The following is an 18,819-nucleotide window of genomic DNA, read 5'->3' as shown; positions in this document are numbered from 1 at the left end:
GCTCATGTAAGTCATGATGTAAAGCTGAACTTTTTGGCTGAGACCCAGAGAACAAGATACAGATGACTGAAATAACAGACTATCATGCTTTTATGAATGTTAATATTCTTTATTTTTATAACCATTTTATTTTATTTTTACTGGTTTAAGATTTTGGCTACAATAGATCATACTAGCTCTTAACTAGTATAGATAGATATAGATAGATATAGATATAGATATAGATATAGATATAGATATAGATAGATATAGATATAGATAGATATAGATACAGATATAGATATAGATCATCTAGCCCCATTATAATGAAACAAATAACTTCAAGTTTAATATTATCAACCAGTAAACACAATTTTGAAGCAAATATCACAAAAAGATAGCTAAACACATAAAACTCCATTTAACATCTCACATAGGACTTTTTGTAGGAGCTCTGTTTTGTAAGCAAAGTTTCATAAATGTAGAGCTTGGAAAGACACTATCATGATTGATACTCTTACTTTTATAGACTTTAAAAGGAAGGTTCACCTTTAGGTAAATTTTCTGACTCTGATCTTTAACAGATGATCTCTTATTATCTGGCACCTGACTGCTTTGTTGAATGACATTGAAAATGTAAAATACTAGTCAGCTACCTATGGTATTTTTGCTACACAACCAGAGAGTTAGGTAGCCCTCAACAGGTGATATTTGATTTGTAGCATCAAAGTCTATAGGTTTCTGTAGGCAAAATGGGGCAAGGACTTATCCTGATGCACTATTGCCAGTCTTTCTGATAGTCTTATTTTCAAATAGACCCAGGGTCCATTTTGATACTGATTTCTCCTACCAAAAAAATAAATAAATAAATAAATAAATAAATAAATAAATAAATAAATGGAGGGAGAAAGATTATTTGATAACATAATTCAAGAAGAAAAGTCACCCTTGGCCTGTGACTCCAAAACTAACAAAAAAGGAATTCCGGATTGTCTTCAACTCTTTGTTTTGCACTTTGTAAGAAGCCCAGAAAATGGGGACAAATTCTTTATTGTGTGATTCAGATCATAACTAAGAAGTCAAAAAAGATCATAGAGGCTGGATAATTACCTGCCTTAAGGTTAGAAACTTTCAGCTATAAGAAGAATAATGTCTGAGGATCTAGTATATAATATGGTGTCTATACTTAATTATATTGAATCATACAATTGAAATTTTCTCAGAGAGTAGGGCTTAAGTGTTCTCACAAGAACACAAAAAAGTAGATATATGATAGCTGTGTTGATTAATTTGAAGGGGAAATCTTTTTATAATGTTTATGCACATCAAAACATGTTGTATCCTTTAAATATATATGACAATTTTAATTATACCTCTAAAGCTTTAAAAAGGAGAAATTTAATTTAATTCTAGATTGGAATTAGAGCTGATATAAAAACCTTATATTGCCCTAGCAACTGAAACAAGGTGGATAGTGATACCATTAATAAAGGTAAAGCTTATACAATGAACATGTAAATGTTGTGGGGAAATTCTTTCACTTTTGAGATTCTCTGCTTGGAAATATCTGTACTGTGTGCAGTTGGTTTGTCCAGTGGATTGGATGGGTATTGCAAGTTGAGAGTGATCAGTAAAAAAGATGATTATAATGGTAAAGAAAATGAAAAGAGAAGAGAGAAAACACTGTATTCCTCTGGGAACAACAGATTGGTGACTAGGTAGTAGCGGAGAATATTAAAAAAAAAATACTATGCAGGAAAGACTAGTGCAATGAAGTTATAGTCGACTTTGAATGCCAATCAGACTAGTGCCACAGAAACACAGAATTTGAGAAAAAAACTGGTGAGACTTTAATTTGAGCATATAATTGAGTTTAGGGAAAACTAAGCATGCACATGTCCAAGGCAGAAGAAAGAGTGAGAGAAACAAAGACAGGAATTTAGGATGGGAAGCATGCTAGGTATGGGGAAGCAATAATGCAAGGCTACTCTAGAGCAGTAGTCTATGGAAAACAAAGGAGAGATTTGAGTCAGTTTCTTCAATATAGGAACAAGGTTAGATTCTGATGTACTTACTTTACCTGTACAGCCTGTATTCTGCTCCACATTTTCTTAATTCCATTTTCCTGTTTCTCCACTACATTTAGTTGATTTACATTCTTCTTCACATGTTAAGCTTTCATTTAGAGATGAAATAGGTCATTGCCTATGATCTGTTATACTGTAAGCAATAAAACCTCATATAAACATTAACAAATATAAAATACTAATCTTTAATAAAATTATTCATTTACTAGTGAAATATATAATAAGAGAATGAATTTAAATATATTCCTGTATTTTTTAAAAGATTTATCTATTTCTTTTAGAGAGAGAGCAGGGGAAAGGGCAGAAGGAGAGAATCTCCAAGCATAAGTCCCCACTGAGCTGGGAGCCTGATGCAGGCTCTATCCCCTGACCCATGAGATCATAACCTGAGCTGAAACCAAGAGTCAGTCGCTTAACTGACTGAGCCACTCAGGTAGTGCTTCTATACTTTTCTTTTTGACTTTTGGTATTGATGCTGTCTTCTTAACCTTTGAGTGGAGAGGGGCCTGATGAATAGAGAGAGGTTAAAAGGATTGCCAGACCAGAAAGTCAAAAATAAAAAAAAAAAAAAAAAAAGAGAGTGAATATTCAGTTTCTGACTCCGCAAATAATAGACTGGAAACTTCAAAGTCAGACTTCATTGGGAAATAAAGGATTTTCAATTTCTATATCTACCCTCACCAAATGGCATAATAGTTTTACTATTTACCCAGGAAAGGAATAAAGAAGACATGATCACAAAGGAATTAAAATGACAAATCTGTTTCTTATTATCTTAGCATCCTGCAGAAAGGGAGACCGGCAAATGTATGAAACCCCTGATGATATAGCAACTAATGGTAATACTGGCTGTAAGCTTTTAGGAAAAATAACAAAAAAAAAAAAAAAGGTCATTTTCAATAGTGTGCAAGAAAAATGTGGTGATTTTATCAGGAGAAATCAATTTAGGTGACCTTCGTTCTTCATGGCCAGCATGTGGTATGCCTGGATCCTAAATCTCCTAATATGCCCTAAAGGAACATGAAGTAGAGAAGGATTTGTGGTCATGGTGAAGAGACTACTATATGTGTGAACATGAAAAACAGAGGCAGGTGCCTGGGACCACAGATGCTAGCTTTGAATAAAATAATAGATATTTTATCAAGCCAAGAACCACATGTACCATTTTGAAGCAGAAAGAGAATCACATGGATTTGTACCCCTCATTTCTTTTGCTCTGCACCGAGACATGTTAGATACATATCTTTAAAACAGCCAGCAGGTCACCATCTTGGCTAGGAGGCACACCAGGTAGGGCCAGAGTTCTGAAAATATAAGAATTCTGCATGATTCATTCAAACATTGGGGTAAATTCTATAAAGATGCTAAAGGAAGTATTAACCTAAACTAAAATTATTGATTAGGTCCAAGTATTATTTTGTCTTTTTTTTACTACCTTATTTACTGAAATTCATTAAGGAAAAACAGATTAACAAATAGAAAATCAAATTTTAAGAAAATAATTCTTTGTAATCTGACTGAATTATAAATCCTGCTCTATATTTTTCTTCTTTTGCTTTCATTATAATCCATGCACTTGGTGGAAGGCAGTAGAGATCCCAGTACTTCACTGTTAGAATTACTGTACCAAGGTAGTAAATTGGAAGTAGTAACTGAGCAAAAGAAAGTCTTATTTTTACCCAGTTTCAAGTAGCATTCAATATTGTAATTGTGACCAAATTCATGTTTTTGGCATATTAATATCTCTCTGAAAAGCAGATATAGTGATGGTTCCATCCTTATAAAATTATCTATTCAAGACTGTGCTTTGAAGTTCACAATCTGGGAAAAGGCTAAGGGATAGAAAAAAATGTGAATTTGAATGGCTGTTTTCTTTCTGCTTCAAAAAGAGTAATCTATATGGAACAGTTTAGCTAAGCCAGGTTTTAATCCATTATTGGTAAAGAAGAAACTGTTCATATTTTATTTAACATATCATGAATCATTTGGGTATAAAGTTAATCTGCTTTCTTTGCAAATCTTCAACATCACGAATATCATTCTATTTTATCACTGTCATCTGAGGGAACAATATGATGGGAAGTTACATTTGGCTCTAGAAATTTTTATTAATTTTTAAAATAATGGTATATTTTTGCTCGTTCTAAAAGGTTATTGTTTTTCAAAAGAATAAGTTCTTGTTAGACATTTTAGAGGCATCTTCTGCATGAAAGTAATAAACTGAGATGCATCCAATGTTTACCATTATTTAGATAATGCTTTGGCATACATTTAAAAATTATGGGGTGCCTGGGTGGGTCAGTCAGCTAAATGTCTGACTTTGGTTCAGGTTATGATCCCAGGGTCCTGAGATTGAGCCCTGTGTCAGGCTTTCCACTCAGCAGGGAGTCTGCTTGTCCCTCCCCCTCTGCCCCTCTCCCTGCTGTATTTCTTTGTCTCTCTCAAACAAATAAAATCTTTAAGAAAATTTTAAAAATCATTCTTAGAATGCTATGTGTGTCTAATGGATAATACTTAAACTGTCTCTATACATTTAGTGTTATTTTGTGGCTATTTTTTCCACAAGTTGCTCCAAGCTGACGTTTTGTACAGCTATGTAGAGGAGAAAATATAGAATAGTCTTTCTTAAAGTATCATTTGGGATGACTAAAAAGGTTTTTATAATTCTATAATTTTTGTATTAGAGTACAGCTTCCTGAGAGGAAGCCATGCTCCTTTACATGAGACAAAAATTGAACGTTACCAAGACATCTTCCTCTGAAGCCATATCCCTTTATTTGTATGCTTATCTTAAAATGCCAATTGCCAGAAACTCCAATGATAGATTCAAGTGAAATATGGATGCTTTATTAGCCATGGAAAAATAAATTGTTGTGTTTGAAGGCAAAGATGTAAGGAAAATAATAAAAAAAAAAGATGTAAGGAAAATAGTTGAATGGAACATTTGGCAATGCTAATGAAGAAAATCTGGGAATAATGTTATGACTGATATAAATATCATCAATTCCCCATTGTATTGTTGACTTTTTGTGAGCATTGGGTAGTGGAGGGCAGAGTCTCAACAGGTAGTGGAGAACAGAGTCTCAAGACTCTGCAAGACTGAGTCTCCAACTTTGGTCATGTCACAATATCGAATTTGTTTCTAGTGTTAACTAAGCTGTTAACACTCTATCTTTTACAAAATCCTTCAGCTCTGAGATGATAAGATACTATGTATTTTCGTTTTGTTATTTCATTATGTAACTCTTGCCTCACTTTCAAAAATGTTCAAGTGATAGTAAAAGAAAAATTTTAAATGAACCTTAAGATAGCAACATGAAATTTCAAAACTAGGACATATGATTCTGATACTTTTTATTATATTTTTCTTTGAAATGTCTTCCTTGTGTGAACTAGAATTGCTGTTAGAGGCATTCTTTTAATGCCTATTTCATTCATTTTTGCGGAAATAAATGTGACTGTGTGTGTTTGTGTGAGTGTGTTCTACCTTGGTCTAGAAAGTATTTCAGGCAATTTGGTAAGACATAAAGCATTTCAAGAGGAAGACACTAGCTGTGAATAAAGTAGTTCAGGTGTTATTTCAACTCAAATATCCTAACTATTTTAATTTTTTTTTTTATGATAGTCACAGAGAGAGAGAGAGAGAGAGAGAGGCAGAGACACAGACAGAGGGAGAAGCAGGCTCCATGCACTGGGAACCTGACGTGGGAATCGATCCCGGGTCTCCAGGATCGCGCCCTGGGCCAAAGGCAGGCGCTAAACCGCTGCGCCACCCAGGGATCCCTATTTTAATTTTTTCCTGCTAGATAAAAGTTAATGTCATTGTCAGTCATATTGGGATAAAATATTGATTGAACCAGTGTATACTTCTTTTCTGCAGTGACTAGATTTAGAGATTTGCAAATAATCAAGAGATTATTAGATCCATTTTATTTCAGATAAGCACAAAAAAGGTCAGCCATTTATAAGAATGCACTGTCAAATTTCCAAACCTTAACATTTATCTGGCTTTAACTTTATTTTAAAAATATTTCTCTTGAAATAACAATTTGTAATGTGCCAAACTGTAAAAATTTGCTAAGTTGTGAGAGAGAGACTATTTGTAGAAATAAATAATGAAATTCATGTCTACCAGGAGCATATAACATCAATCTGTATGTTTCAGGGTCATATACTTTCTATATACATGTATGTTGTAAGAATTAACAAGGATTCTCTCTCTTTCACGACAAAGATATATATTTATTTATATATGCACATATTATATACATTATATACATATACATGCATATTCATTTATAATATTCAAATATTCATTTATAATATTCAAATTATGGTCTTTGGTGACCTTAAAAGTTTCAAGTGAAAGCTAGTCAAGACCTATTCAGTCTAGAAGATCTAAAAATCTTTTGAATTTACTTTTAAAATATTAAGCTAAAAGCAAAAAAGAGGAAAGGTAAAGGAAGAAAAGATTTAAGTTCACCTTAAATAATATTTTCCCTTTGCTAATTGCAAATCCTAAGGTATAAAATCAGAACCTATGGCTTATAATAATGAAAGTAAGAACTGACTTTAATTGAGTTCCTACTAGTTACTAATAAGGTTGTGTTAAATTAGGAATGTGAAATGACTCACAATCCTTTAGAGTGCCAACCAAAATAAGCAAAATAGCAAACAGAGATTTAAAGATCAACTTTTTTTTGATAGGAATAGATTAGAGAACAGACTAGAGTACAATGACACAACCAAGATCCCTAACAGTCCTCTGAAATCTTGACTCTTAGATGGAATACCTGATGGGACACTTGTGACTACAACCTCCTGAACGGTCTCTTACACATATTTCTCACATGGGGATGGTTAGAGAATTGGCCTCTAGAGCCCCCCGTAGAATGTTTAGGGTCTGACCACATATCCGTAAAAATGAAACAAGGTCTGAGAATATCATTCCACTCTTTAAATAGGCAGACACAATACAGAGAACATAATTACTTGAGGCATCTGTGCTTTGCTATTTTTCTCCAATTTCCCAAACAGGTAAGTCATTTTTAATTCCATGTGAATAAGAATTTGGAAATTTGAAAAAAAAAACAATTTGGAAATTTGTAATTCTATTTGAAAATTTTGAAAAAAATTACAGAGAGCTGTTGGCTCTTCACAAAAACTCCACTTTAATAGAGTTAAGCACGTACCAAGTAAGAGGTAAGAGGTGATTTACCTTAATACTTTTTTTTTGGTGACAAGATATGAATCTTGGAGGTTTCTACTGAAGTGTTCAAATACCAGATATTGAGTATTAAAGTGGTATGTGTACCAATACAACTTTATTAACACAAACAGGTAGTAGGTTGCATTTGGCTGGCGAACATTACTTTTCTGATTCCTGATCTAGAAAAAAGGAAAATAGCTGGCTAGATGTTTTAGAAATGGAGCTAAGGAAAGTGTCACTGTTTGGGAGTTATCTTTCTTTCCTATAGTTTTTTGGATCAAGATTGAGCCTAAGTAGTGAGATACCACATGAGGGGAAAGCCAACTTGATTCATTTTACATCCTACCAAAGGAACCACTTAAGGGATATGGAATCCAAAAAGACAAAGAATTAGTATTGACTTGATCTCAGGAAAAACCAGTAGCTGAGAAGGTAATAGCCAGCTAGAGGGAAATGCATCATCAGCATTTATAGAAAAAGCAAAATTTATTAAAATATCATAAGAGCATGAGTCTGTTTTAAACGCTTGTCATCTTAAGACAGTACCACCAGAGTAAAATTTTTTGTCACCCTTACTTCTCCCTCTGGCTCTGGCGGAGTCAGAATAACTATTAGCAACATGGAGGTGGAGGAAAAATACTAGTCTGTGAATGAGAGAAAAATCATGTAGCGCATTTGAAAATTCCACTATACAGTGTTAGAGTTACAGTCAGTTCCAATTACTTGGAAATGTTTCTGAATAAACAATAGAACTTTCAAATAAAACTCATTATTGATAGTTTTAATTCTATGGAACTTACTAATAAAATAAGTCCTCAGGCATTTACTCACAGCTTTTTCTTTTTTTTTTCTTTTTAAAGATTTATTTATTTATTCATGAAAGACAGAGAGAGAGAGAGAGAGAGAGAGAGAGAGAGAGAGAGGCAGAGACATAGCAGAGGGAGAAGCAGGCTCCTTGGAGGGAGTCCGATGCAGGACTCAATCCCGGATCCCGGGATCACACCCTGAGCCAAAGGCAGATGCTCAACTGCTGAGACACCCAGGTGTCCCAACTCACAGCTTTTTCACTTTGTATTTTGTCCATGCCAACAACTTTTACTATAAGGATTTCTTGCCTAGTATAGATTAAAAGTAGGCAATTTAAGGAGGAAGGGAGTAGGAAGTGGGACTGCTAAGAATGAATAATAAATATTCACAGTTTAGCACTTTGGAAGAAGGAAACCCTCAAGCAAGCCAAGTGCCCCCCTCACCTCAGTGCCCATCACTCAGTCACCCCAACCTGCCCCCCCCCCGCCCACCTCCCCTACCACTACCCCTTGTTCATTTCCCAGAGTTAGGTGCCAGAAGACAACCTATTAAGATACATTTCAATATTGATTTATTCTGTCAAATATTTTTTTACTTGTTGATATGGTATTTTAGGTAAAGCGCATAACAAAACCTATTTTTCAAGTGTTCTGTAATGAAAGACTAATTTATATCTAATTGAAATATTGACTTACAGTAAAAAACTCAAGTTTTAAATGTCCCTGATTATATATATATATATATATATATATATATATATATATATATATATATATATCCTTTTGCTTAGGATGATAACCATAACTTGTTTTCTTTCCTGCCTTCCTTCCTTCCCTCCCTCCTTCCTTCCTTCTTTCTTTCCCTCCTCCCTCTATTCCTTCCCCTGTCCCTCCCCTCTCCTTTTCTTTTATTCTCAGACTGAAAAAAAAAGTATGTTAGAAGTCAACTGACTACTTGCAAAAAGAACAGTTTTTATGAGAGCTAGGATTACTTAGAAGTTCCCTTTACATCTTGGGGTTACATCAAGGTAAGTAACTGGGACTAATAGAAGATTTTGTCATCCCTTTGTTGTCAATTGGCCACATAGGAGACAGACAATATGACCCTAGATGTTTGCCTCAAATGCCTGCCTCAAAAATGTCCAATAATCTTATTCTTATCAAGAATTATGTGGCTCTTGGACACACTACTATATAATATTCTCCCAAATTAGTTCTTTATCAAATATTTATTTTTATCTTAAAACTGGGCAAGGATGTATGGAAAATTTGCCAAGAAGGCCAAAAGCAATCTCCAATAACTGTGGTGGCAATCATACCCTTTCTCCCTCCCCCCTAGGAGGTTTCCTCCTGTTTTATACTCCGAGGTCTTGTCTAAACTGCAATCTTATCTATCTGTCAACTAGGAAAACTTGGGTTTTACTAGGAATCTTGAAGTTTGTCCTATATAGCTATAGCTAGATAAATACTAAAATTTGATTAAGTCTACATAAAGAAATTTGGGAATCATTCAAAGACAAAAAAATGCAGCTATTTCTTAGTAATTCAATTTAATGGAAAAGGCACTGTTTATAATATTGCCTCATTCAGAATGAATAGTCTGATCCTGGAACAGCTTCAACTTTAGACCCCTAATGCCTAAGTAGCAAGGCCACATTATGTCTGTTATTTTAACTGTGCCTATTCTAAAAAAGCAACTTCTCAAGCCCACAAAAGCAGTAACATTAAGGTAAAGGTAGATCAAATCCTCTCCAATTCTTCCTTTTTTTTTTTTTTTTCACTATGCCACATTTCCATCTGGATTGGTGACCAATTTTGTAAGCAAAACTTTTATGGAGACCTTAATATATAAACTTATGAAAACAATAATTTAAAACATTCATTTTGTACATTCAAATTTATGTCATTTCTCTAATAAAGTCAATGAGAGAAAAGCTACAACTGTACATACATATACATATGCATATATATGCTACATTGTTTGTAGACTATATTGTTTGTATTGTAAAAGACTACCTTGTTTATATTTGGTAGATGTAAAACTGACTATTACTCACTGAAAAGAATAAGCAATAAGCTTATGCCTCAGCTTTATTTACTATTTAATTGGGTGCACTAGGTGAATACTTCAATAAAGAACTTGCTGGTTAATTTTAAAGGTGTTAAAATGCTCACACAAGAATTAAAAACATTAAAGGATTAGGGCAGAGCTTCAACTTCACTAATCAGTACACATTATAAGACCTTCAAATATATTCACAGAGATAGTAGGGGTAACTTTATTGAGGAATGCACAAAAGTAAATTAACCTTGCAGTTTAAGTTACACATTAGTGGTCTCTGCTGTGTTAAATTTGACCGCACACTTGAGTATTTTTTATCTCCACCACACTACCAAATATTAGCATTATAAGCAATGTTTTAGAACCTCGAATCATTTCAGTGGTATCCAAATCTCCAGGAAAAAAGGTTTGGAAAGTACTGCATTACAGTCTTTTGCTGGTGGGCTTAAAGAAAGCCCTGTGCAAATTGCCCCCGAATTATTTCAGTGAGAGGCAAGAGAAAAAAGGCCAGCTTGGGACAGAGACATATGATGGAAGAGCCAAATATGGATAACTATGTTTATCTTATATGAATATTCATTGGGCATTTCTCTGACATTTTCTAAGATTTTCAGTGTTTATATAATAGAATCTTGATCTGAAAGTGTTGGAGAAACAAATTAGAGATAAAACTAGGTGCCCAGGGAACTTGGAATAACCTTGTAATACTAGGTCAAAGAGGTTTCTTAGACATTTGCCCTTTGAAAAATCCTTCCTTCTTCTGAACATAAGGGATTAATAGACCTTTACTCTAAAAGCATGGTTTAATAAGGCTCAAATTGTTTTATTCCCATGCAATAATTTTTATAATTATAATAAGGGAACAACAAACCTGTGAGCTTTTTCATACTTTTGATGTTGCAATATATCTTGATAATTTTGCATTTTTCCATTTTGTAGTATTTCTGTTAGCAGGTGGAGAAAGTCATCTCCTCAGTATCCCAAAAGAGAAAAACAAAAGAATAATTCAGTGTTTTCACTGTCATTCAGGTAAAGCACAAAAGAAGGCTGGTCACTTAGGGGGAGAAAACAAACAACAAACCAGCAGTGAGTGTCATTTCTACTAAGCTTGATTGCAGATGAAATTGTACTTTTTTCCTCTTCTAAAATAGGGAAGAGTTTCTAATTTTGTTTCCATCAGTTAAAAATGAGAAATCTCACAACCAGACAGTAATGGTTAATTATTTATTATTTTAAGTAGAATGCTAAGGTATTTTAAAGAAAAAAAATTGTCTGCCAACCTCTTAGAACACAGACTTGTTCACCACTGTATTATAAAAGAACCAGAGTTAATTTGGGGTTGGGAAATAAGGAGTTTCTTCTGAGTTTTGGCTAAAAATTCTTTGAAGGTACTCTGTTATTGTGATATCAGGAAATTATCCTGATATATATAAATCCCCATACCTAGCAATTGGCATTATAATGATTATATTATTGAATTGAGACTTTTAGGGAGCAAATTCTTCAGAATCAGATTGTCTGAGTTTTCTGACAAAATTAAAATCCTATGTTCATATATGAGTTCCAACAAGGCTCCAGGTAGAATTCACACTGGAGTAATGTTGTTGATGTTATCAAAAGCCAATTTGCCTCTTTGTTAAGGGTGCATACTAGGGTAGCCAAGGGTGTGCCCAGATACAATGGACGTGGAGAGAATCCACTTTTACATAGGTATGGGCCCAATGTCCTCCTATAGCAATCACCATACAACCTGGGGCAGCACACTGTGGAATACTGTGGCAGAGTGAGGGTAAAACAAGTTGTTTTTTAGGTCTTCTCTTTCCCTTTCCATCACACTCCTATGCCTAAAGAGCAATCATATATTCTTTCAGCAGTAAATTCATATTTGGATTAAGGCACTGATTCCTGATAAAAGCAGCCACTGCTGCAAATACCACTAGAGGTCTTATTCAGGAAGTTGTTTAGAGATGTAGCAAGTCTGTTCTCTAATAACTTATTAGTTATATATATATATATATATATATATATATATAACTAATTTGCATATATATGCAAATTAACCTTGATATATATATATATATATATATATATATATATATATATATATATATATATATATCACTCCAAGTAACAGGTGTACTAGGGTCAAAGTGTGTTCTAAATATCAATGAATAAACTGTAATTTCATCTTGGATCATTTAAACGTTCAATACTAATGGCATTTGTAAGATTTATTCAGTCACAAATTTCCATGGTATACCAGTACAAAGGAGAAGGAAAGAAAAAAAAAAAGGTGATCTGGTTCTCAAATGTGTTTGGCTCTGATGAAGAAACCTGATGATTACAAGTTAATCTTGAATTTTAGTTTGAGTCAATAAAGGAAAAAAATAGGGAGCACAGTTGGCTTTTATGTTAGATTAGTATAAAGATACAGAAATCATTGAAAAAAGAAACCTAATTGGGTAAAAAGAAAACAGATTTTTACAATTCTATCTCTGAGATATTTAATGACTTTAAGTAAAATAAACCAAAATATCAGTGATAATATGATTTATATTTTTCAAAAGTGTTCTGTATTCCAATCAAATCAGTGTTTGAAATACATCTGTGACATAAATAGAATAGTGACCTGAAGGCATATCAATATTACTTGGCCAGTTCTATTTTCATTGCATGACATCAGCTGTCAAAAGAAAACTAAAGAAAAAGTAGAACACATATACTTGAATTCAAGTGTTTGCAATTTAATTATATATATACAACAAAACTTTAAATATGTCACTGTAGAACTTGAGTATCTTCTAAGGTGGCTAAAGAAAGAAAGAGTTCAAAGACATGGTGTTAATCTTAGCTTCTCTGAAGGTTAGGTAATATGCTTGTGTCACACTGTCTCCATCTTAAAAATGGTAATAATCATATCCACCTGCTGTAGTTCCATGTGAAAAATGCCTGGGAAAATATAAGACAAAATAAAACTTAGTGAAATAGTCTAATATGGCAATAGGCTGTTTTCAGTGATGACAGTAATGGGATGGTAGATAAATATTACATAAAATATATAGAGAATTATATTAAAATAAAAATGAATCATTAAAATAAAAATGAATTAAGACTGATCAGTTTAACCAAGAGTAATTATAGCCCAAAGTAATTGCTTGACGGACTTGTTGATTAGAAACACAGTTCTGGGAAGAATAGTGTCTCTTCAAGAACACTAAATCTATATGAAATAAAGACCGTTGGTAGATAACTTTGACTATTTTTAACATAAATAATTTAATGCCTATTATTTTAGGGAATAATTAATGTTGGCAAGCTTTATTGCTAGATTAATTGGAAAATGTACTTTTTATTATCATTTTAGAACAATTTTTATCATTTAGAAAATAAAACTTATATGAAAGTTTCAACACCCAAGAATGAAGTTTTACCAACATTATTATATTTTTAATTCTTAATTTTTTAGAATTTCTTTCAGTCTAATGCTTTACATTTATTATTTATTTATTTATTTATTTATTTATTTATTTATTTATTTATATTTTTTTAAATTTATTTTTTATTGGTGTTCAATTTACTAACATACAGAATAACCCCCAGTGCCCGTCACCCATTCACTCCCACCCCCCGCCCTCCTCCCCTTCTACCACCCCTAGTTCGTTTCCCAGAGTTAGCAGTCTTTACGTTCTGTCTCCCTTTCTGATATTTCCCACACATTTCTTCTCCCTTCCCTTATATTCCCTTTCACTATTATTTATATTCCCCAAATGAATAAGAACATATAATGTTTGTCCTTCTCCGACTGACTTACTTCACTCAGCATAATACCCTCCAGTTCCATCCACGTTGAAGCAAATGGTGGGTATTTGTCGTTTCTAATGGCTGAGGAATATTCCATTGTATACATAAACCACATCTTCTTTATCCATTCATCTTTCGTTAGACACCGAGGCTCCTTCCACAGTTTGGCTATCGTGGCCATTGCTGCTATAAACATCGGGGTGCAGGTATCCCGGCGTTTCATTGCATTTGTATCTTTGGGGTAAATCCCCAACAGTGCAATTGCTGGGTCGTAGGGCAGGTCTATTTTTAACTGTTTGAGGAACCTCCACACAGTTTTCCAGAGTGGCTGCACCAGTTCACATTCCCACCAACAGTGTAAGAGGGTTCCCTTTTCTCCGCATCCTCTCCAACATTTGTTGTTTCCTGCCTCGTTAATTTTCCCCATTCTCACTGGTGTGAGGTGGTATCTCATTGTGGTTTTGATTTGTATTTCCCTGATGGCAAGTGATGCAGAGCATTTTCTCATGTGCATGTTGGCCATGTCTATGTCTTCCTCTGTGAGATTTCTGTTCATGTCTTTTGCCCATTTCATGATTGGATTGTTTGTTTCTTTGGTGTTGAGTTTAAGAAGTTCTTTATAGATCTTGGAAACTAGCCCTTTATCTGATATGTCATTTGCAAATATCTTCTCCCATTCTGTAGGTTCTCTTTTAGTTTTGTTGACTGTATCCTTTGCTGTGCAAAAGCTTCTTATCTTGGTGAAGTCTCAATAGTTCATTTTTGCTTTTGTTTCTTTTGCCTTCGTGGATGTATCTTGCAAGAAGTTACTATGGCCGAGTTCAAAAAGGGTGTTGCCTGTGTTCTTCTCTAGGATTTTGATGGAATCTTGTCTCACATTTAGATCTTTCATCCATTTTGAGTTTATCTTTGTGTATGGTGAAAGAGAGTGGTCTAGTTTCATTCTTCTGCATGTGGATGTCCAATTTTCCCAGCACCAACTATTGAAGAGACTGTCTTTCTTCCAATGGATAGTCTTTCCTCCTTTATCGAATATTAGTTGCACATAAAGTTCAGGGTCCACTTCTGGATTCTCTATTCTGTTCCACTGATCTATGTGTCTGTTTTTGTGCCAGTACCACACTGTCTTGATGACCACAGCTTTGTAGTACAACCTGAAATCTGGCATTGTGATGCCCCCAGATATGGTTTTCTTTTTTAAAATTCCCCTGGCTATTCGGGGTCTTTTCTGATTCCACACAAATCTTAAAATAATTTGTTCTAACTCTCTGAAGAAAGTCCATGGTATTTTGATAGGGATTGCATTAAACGTGTATATTGCCCTGGGTAACATTGACATTTTCACAATATTAATTCTTCCAATCCATGAGCATGGAATATTTTTCCATCTCTTTGTGTCTTCCTCAATTTCTTTCAGAAGTGTTCTATAGTTTTGAGGGTATAGATCCTTTACATCTTTGGTTAGGTTTATTCCTAGGTATCTTATGCTTTTGGGTGGAATTGTAAATGGGATGGACTCCTTAATTTCTCTTTCTTCAGTCTCATTGTTAGTGTATAGAAATGCCACTGATTTCTGGGCATTGATTTTGTATCCTGCCACGCTACCGAATTGCTGTATGAGTTCTAGCAATCTTGGGGTGGAGACTTTTGGGTTTTCTATGTAGAGTATCATGTCATCAGCGAAGAGGGAGAGTTTGACTTCTTCTTTGCCAATTTGAATGCCTTTAATGTCTTTTTGTCTTATTGCTGAGGCTAGGACTTCCAGTACTATGTTGAACAGCAGTGGTGAGAGTGGATATCCCTGTCTTGTTCCTGATCTTAGGGGAAAGGCTCCTAGCGCTTCCCCATTGAGAATGATATTTGCTGTGGGCTTTTCATAGATGGCTTTTAAGATGTCAAGGAATGTTCCCTCTATCCCTACACTCTGAAGAGTTTTGATCAGGAATGGATGCTGTATTTTGTCAAATGCTTTCTCTGCATCTAATGAGAGGATCATATGGTTCTTGGTTTTTCTCTTGCTGATATGATGAATCACATTGATTGTTTTATGGGTGTTGAACCAGCCTTGTGTCCCAGGGATAAATCCTACTTGGTCATGGTGAATAATTTTCTTAATGTACTGTTGGATCCTATTGGCCAGTATCTTGTTGAGAATTTTTGCATCCATGTTCATCAGGGATATTGGTCTGTAATTCTCCTTTTTGGTGGGGTCTTTGTCTGGTTTTGGAATTAAGGTGATGCTGGCCTCATAGAACGAATTTGGAAGTACTCCATCTCTTTCTATCTTTCCAAACAGCTTTAGGAGAATAGGTATGGTTTCTTCTTTAAACGTTTGATAAAATTCCCCTGGGAAGCCATCTGGCCCTGGACTCTTGTGTCTTGGGAGGTTTTTGATGACTGCTTCAATTTCCTCCCTGGTTATTGGCCTGTTAAGGTTTTCTATTTCTTCCTGTTCCAGTTTTGGTAGTTTGTGGTTTTCCAGGAATACGTCCATTTCTCCTAGATTGCCTAATTTATTGGCGTATAGCTGTTCATAATATGTTTTTAAAATCGTTTGTATTTCCTTGGTGTTGGTAGTGATCTCTCCTTTCTCATTCATGATTTTATTCATTTGAGTCTTCTCTCTCTTCTTTTTAATAAGGCTGCCTAATGGTTTATCTATCTTATTAATTCTTTCAAAGAACCAACTCCTGGTTCTGTTGATCTGTTCCACAGTTCTTCTGTTCTCAATTTCGTTGAGTTCTGCTCGAATCTTTATTAACTCCCTTCTTCTCTTGGGTGTAGGATCTATTTGCTGTTTTTTCTCCAGCTCCTTTATGTGTAAGGTTAGCTTTTGTATTTGAGTTCTTTCCAGTTTTTGAATGGATGCTTGTATTGCGATGTATTTCCCCCTTAGGACTGCTTTTGCTGCATCCCAAAGATTTTGGATGGTTGTATCTTCATTCTCATGAGTTTCCATGAATCTTTTTAAATCTTCCTTAATTTCCTGGTTGACCCTTTCACCTGTTAGCAGGATGGTCCTTAACCTCCACGTCTTTGAGGTCCTTCCAAACTTCTTGTTGTGATTTAGTTCTAATTTCAAGGCATTATGGTCTGAGAATCTGCAGGGGACAATCCCAATCTTTTGGTATCGGTTCAGACCCGATTTGTGACCCAGTATGTGGTCTATTCTGGAGAAAGTTCCATGTGCACTTGAGAAGAATGTGTATTCAGTTGAGTTTGGATGTAAAGTTCTGTAGATATCTGTGAAATCCATCTGGTCCAGTGTATCATTTAAAGCTCTCGTTTCTTTGGAGATGTTGTGCTTAGAAGACCTATCGAGTATAGAAAGAGCTAGATTGAAGTCACCAAGTATAAGTGTATTATTATCTAAGTATTTCTTCACTTTGGTTAATAATTGATTTATATATTTGGCAGCTCCCACATTCGGGGCATATATATTGAGGATTGTTAAGTCCTCTTGTTGAATAGATCCTTTAAGTATGATATAGTGTCCCTCTTCATCTCTCACTACAGTCTTTGGGGTAAATTTTAGTTTATCTGATACAAGGATGGCTACCCCTGCTTTCTTTTGAGGACCATTCGAATGGTAAATGGTTCTCCAACCTTTTATTTTCAGGCTGTAGGTGTCCTTCTGTCTAAAATGAGTCTCTTGTAGACAGCAAATAGATGGGTCCTGCTTTTTTATCCAGTCTGAAACCCTGCGCCTTTTGATGGGGTCATTAAGGCCGTTCACATTCAGAGTTACTATTGAGAGATATGAATTTAGTGTCATCATGATAACTATTCAGTCCTTGTTTTTGTGGAATGTTCCACTGAACTTCTTCTTAAAGGGGAATTTTAAGAGTCCCCCTTAAAATTTCTTGCAGAGCTGGTTTGGAGGTCACATATTCTTTCAGTTCCTGTCTGTCTTGGAAGCTCTTTATCTCTCCTTCCATTTTGAATGAGAGCCTTGCTGGATAAAGTATTCTTGGTTGCATGTTCTTCTCATTTAGGACCCTGAATATATCCTGCCAGCCCTTTCTGGCCTGCCAGGTCTCTGTGGAGAGGTCTGCTGTTACCCTAATACTCCTCCCCATAAAAGTCAGGGGTTTCTTGTCTCTTGCTGCTTTAAGGATCTTCTCTTTATCTTTGGAATTTGCAAGCTTCACTATTAGATGTCGAGGTGTTGAACGGTTTTTATTGATTTTAGGGGGGGATCTCTCTATTTCCTGGATCTGAATGCCTGTTTCCCTTCCCAGATTAGGAAAGTTTTCAGCTAGGATTTGTTCAAATACATATCCTGGCCCTCGTTCCCTTTCAGCACCCTCGGGAACACCAATTAAACGTAGGTTTTTCTTCCTCAGGCTGTCGTTTATTTCCCTTATTCTATCTTCATGGTCTTTTAATTGTTTGTCTCTTTTTTCCTCAGTTTCCCTCTTTGCTATCAACTTGTCTTCTATGTCACTCACTCGTTCTTCCATCTCGTTAACCCTCGTCGTTAGGACTTCTAGTTTGGATTGCATCTCATTCAATTGATTTTTAATTTCTGCCTGATTAGCTCTAAATTCTGCAGTCATGAAGTCTCTTGAGTCCTTTATGCTTTTTTCTAGAGCCACCAGTAGCTGTATAATAGTGCTTCTGAATTGGCTTTCTGACATTGAATTGTAATCGAGATTTTGTAACTCTGTGGGAGAGAGGACTGTTTCTGATTCTTTCTTTGGAGGTGAGGTTTTCCTTCTAGTCATTTTGCTCAGTGCAGAGTGGCCAAAAGCAAGTTGTACTGGGAAAAGGAGAAAAAGAGAGGAGAGAAAGGAAAGAAAAGAGAAAGAGAAAAAAAAGGAAGAAAAAAACGAAAAAAAAAAGAAAAAGAGAAAGAAAAAGAAAGAATGGAGA

At 34.8% G+C, this 18,819-nt stretch overlaps 2 long non-coding RNA genes across 2 annotated transcripts in view; one reads left to right on the top strand and one right to left on the bottom strand.

The window, feature by feature from the left end:
* LOC140608392 (uncharacterized) overlaps positions 1-18,819 on the top strand; it is a 115,934-nt gene that overhangs the window by 93,285 nt on the left and 3,830 nt on the right. Inside the window, exon 3 of the long non-coding RNA XR_012010410.1 lies at positions 9,000-9,109. This is a non-coding gene — a long non-coding RNA (uncharacterized lncRNA). The remainder of the gene's footprint in view (positions 1-8,999; positions 9,110-18,819) is intronic.
* The window catches only part of LOC140608391 (uncharacterized), a 149,976-nt gene continuing 143,858 nt past the window's right edge, over positions 12,702-18,819 (bottom strand). Inside the window, exon 4 of the long non-coding RNA XR_012010409.1 lies at positions 12,702-13,092. This is a non-coding gene — a long non-coding RNA (uncharacterized lncRNA). The remainder of the gene's footprint in view (positions 13,093-18,819) is intronic.

This window comes from Canis lupus, chromosome 17, assembly GCF_048164855.1.
Source record: "Canis lupus baileyi chromosome 17, mCanLup2.hap1, whole genome shotgun sequence".
NCBI classification, from domain to species: Eukaryota; Metazoa; Chordata; class Mammalia; order Carnivora; family Canidae; genus Canis; species Canis lupus.
Note: the sequence above shows the minus strand (reverse complement) of the source record. Positions and strands in the feature narration are given on the sequence as shown.